Consider the following 4,098-nt stretch of genomic DNA (forward strand, 5'->3'; position numbering starts at 1 on the left):
ATCCAAGCAGGGCAAAGGCCCAGAGAAGAATCTGTTGTCAGGCTGAGGAAAGGGCCACCTACATGAAAACATGTTCATGAGAAGTGTCTGCCTGCTGGCTCAGCCAAGTAGAAGCTGAGACCTTTCTTGCTTGAAGAAATTTGATCCTGTCTCCTGAGTTGTATCTTGTTACTTCCAAGTTGATCTTGATCTGAATAGTAGCCTCTACTTTCCTATTAAACCACATTCTAACGAGTATGACCTGTGAATTATGTGTGGCCATTACAATAAACTAACAAACTCAGGAGAGAAGTAGAGTGCTGTAGGGAGGAGAACTGGTGTGAAAAATGTTGAAAAATTCTGAATGGAAGTATATCTGACCTGTACTTCATAGGAATCAACTTTATACTGATCTTAATTCTCATCTTTCCTCCTTAAATTAGACAGGTCTTGACACTAGGTAATAAGGGATGCAATTCAATCAATAAAAGATGACAAACAAGTACTATCCTTACCAATATGGATTTAATGAAGAGCTCTCATTGGGTAAGGTATTTGGCTGCTAACCAGAATGGTGGCAGTTCAAACCCACAAGCTGCTCCTCAGGAAGAAGATGAGGCAATCTACTTCCATAAGTAATTACAGCCTTGAAAACACAATGGGGGGTCAGTAGGAGGCAGAATCAACTTGATGACAATTTTTTAATTGATTTAAATAATTTTAAATACAATGTTTTGACAAGTCATAATTTCTCACTAGTCTCAGTAAGAAATTTTAACAGATAAATGTGATGTATTTTATTCACATAGCAGCAGCAAAGCAGTACAACTTTGTCTTATCGATTTCATATCCTAGTAAGAACTAGTTAATTAATTAATTGAGATAGCTATTTAAACAATCATGAAGTAGTCTTATGCAAGCTCTATTATTTCTAAAAGTATATTGTGCCGACTATGTAAAAATAAGCTATATTTCACCCAAATTATTCTCTTGTGAGATAATACATATTTCCAAGCCTTTTCTGGGTAAGCACTTCATTTAGATATTAACCTTTTATCCCTCTATTAATGGTCAGTCTTCTTCTCAGTCTCATAACATAAATATTTACATATTTCCCATGCCTGTGATACTTTCCAAAATGCAAATTTATTGTTGTTAGGGGCCTTCAAGTAGGTTTTGACTCATAACAACCTCATGTACAACAGAAGGAAACACAGCTCAGGCCTGAGCCATGCTCACAATCATTGCTATGCTTGAGCCCATAGTTGCAACAACTGTGTCAATTCATTTCATGGAGGATCTTCTTCCTCTCTGCTGACCATTTACTTTACCATGTATGATGTCCTTCTCCAGGGACTTATCCTTCCTGATAACATGTCCAAAGTATGAAAGACAGACTTCCGTGCTCACTTCTAAGGATCATTTTGTCTGTACTTCTTGTAAGACAGATTTGTTTGTTCTTTTAGCAGTCCATGGTACATTCAACATTCTTCTCCAATATCACAGATCAAATGTATCAATGTTTCTGAGGTCTTCCTTATTCATTGTCCAGCTGTCCATTGCATATTAGTCTATTGAAAATGCCATGGCTAAGGTCAGGCACACCTTAGTCTTCAAAGTGGTATTTTTGCTCACTTAACACCTTAAAAGTCTTTTCCAGCAGATTTGTCCACTGAAATATGTCTTTTGATTTCTTGATTGCTGCTAAAATACAAACTAGACCATGTCAAATAAGTATTTCATATTTATTTCTAACCAAAGAGCTCTCTCATCATTGGTAAGATACAGGATCAAACCATTTTTCTTATTCTTATCTAAACACTTCAAAGAAGTGACAAAGAAACATCAAGAATGCACTTTAGTGAGTTATATGCCATGAGATTTTAGTTGTTACTTTAGCATTTTCTCTTGCCTTATCTAGCTTTCTACTTTTCCCAACTCTAGGATAAGTTAGCCAAATTTTGCAAGAAATTATATCAATGTTGGCCTTATCATGGTGGGTGTATATATGTCCTTTAATCCACAGCAACACAGCTAATTCCCAGGATAATTTTTCACAAATATTATTTCCAACGTTCAAAGCAACAATTGGAAATATTTATTACTCACTTACTGTTGTCAAGTTGGATCCAACCCATAGAAATCCCTCCTTGTGTTTCCAAGGTGGTATCACTATGGAAGTAGATTGCCCAACCTTCCTTCCGAGGTAGTATTCCCAAATAATTGAGTAAAAACTGAAATTAAAAGAGTTGTCAATTTTCAAATAGCTGTAAGATAATAAGTTGAGATTCAAATTAAAAAAAAAAAAATCTCTGCATCCAGCCTATTATACAACCACCACATCTTGCTATCTCTATGATTTATTATTGTCTGATATGAGATTCTGAGTTGATAGGTATTTCTGTAATAAAATGTAAAGTGGTCCACAAATCTAATGGTATGTGGTAGTGTACTAGGTTAGAAATCATATTTTAAAGCTTATAGGGATAATTTTTATGATTCCAAAACTTAGTCTGTAAGCCACAAAGCTGCTACTCAAGCCCTGGAACATAAAAATTGTACAGATTTTTCTTTTTCAGAATACTAGGCAAAAAAATGTCTGAGATATATTAACTCAGTTGTTTGAACTTTATTTTCCATCAGAAAAAAACAAAACAAAAGAAAAAGATGTGTGTGAGCATGTATGTTCATTGCTTTTTGTTTGTTTTTGGCTTTATTTTTAATTTATGTAGCAATTGACAATTTAACAAGCTGACTGTTTTTTTCTTTTGGCTATTGAAAGTCAACCACTCCTTAAGTCATCATGTTCTTTGCTGGTAAACATATACAAACACACACATACACACACACACGTATATCTTGTCCATAGATATATCTATGTTTCTCTCTCTATCTCTCTCTTTCTATTTATATATATTTCTAAGCAAAGATAGCAGTGTTAGCACATCTGTGTATCCCCTTCCCACTAAATAAATATGTTAAGAACATTACATAGAAGGTAAGTATTAAAAATCCATAATAATCTGGAACAGTAGTAAAATAAATAAATAAATAAATAAACACATACATATATCTTGATGAGCTTTCTAAAAAATAAACCACTGATCACCAGTTACCTCTAAGTCAATTTCTATGACAGAGCATAGCAAAGTGCCCTGAAATTCAGTAGTATCACATCTTAAGTGAACTTGAATTACTTGAAGAGTTTTCAAGCATATGGATACAAATATGCACATCAGGTCAGTTAAATTATAATCTGTAGGCTTGTGGCCACTTGACTGCTAACCAGAAGGCTAGTGGTTCAAACCCACCAGCCACTTCTCAGAAGGAAGGTTGGGCAATCTACTTCAGTAGTGATACTGCCTCAGAAACCCAAGGAGGGGTTCCTATGAGTTGGGTCCAACTCAACAGCACATAACAACAACAACAACAACAGGATTGTGGCCTGGGCACTGAAGGTTTTTAAAAGTTTTACCTGTGATTCTGATATACACACAAAGTTGAGAATGCTGCTTTAGGCAAAGAGAGAACCGAGTGATTAGACACTAGCTTTCTTCCAGCCCCTGCCCAGGGGGAAAAAAATGTATTTTTGTTAGTATATCACATTATACAAAATTTGTTTCAAACCCACCGCCACTTCTCAGAAGGAAGTTTGGGCAATCTGCTTCTGTAGAGATACCACCCAGAAACCCAAGGAGGGGTCGCTATGAGTTGAATCAACTCAACGGCAGTGAGTTTGGGTTTTTTGTTTGTTTGTATTATCAAATATGAGTTATAATTTAAAGCTAAAAAAAAAAGAAAAACAAACAAAAAAGTACAACATCCTCTGCACATTTGAATAAGCTGAATTGCAGTGCTTCCCTTCAATTGCCCATACTTCCCTTAGAATAAAACTTTCTGGAAAATTTACTCCCTGGTAGGTCTTCATGTATCTCACCCACTGATATGGTTCTAATTTCCTTTATCTGTTGTTCACTTTTACCAGACTATTTTTTCACATTTGTTAGCAATGTGGATTTGAATTTGCTTAGGGAGATAGCTCAGAGGGCAGGAATGCATAGGAAAGAAGGACACAGGAAAAACTAACTACAGGGAGGAAGTGGGAAAAGAGCCATTCCA

Source organism: Orycteropus afer, unplaced genomic scaffold, assembly GCF_000298275.1.
Source record: "Orycteropus afer afer isolate SDZICR_OR568_19922 unplaced genomic scaffold, OryAfe1.0 scaffold00059, whole genome shotgun sequence".
NCBI lineage: Eukaryota > Metazoa > Chordata > Mammalia > Tubulidentata > Orycteropodidae > Orycteropus > Orycteropus afer.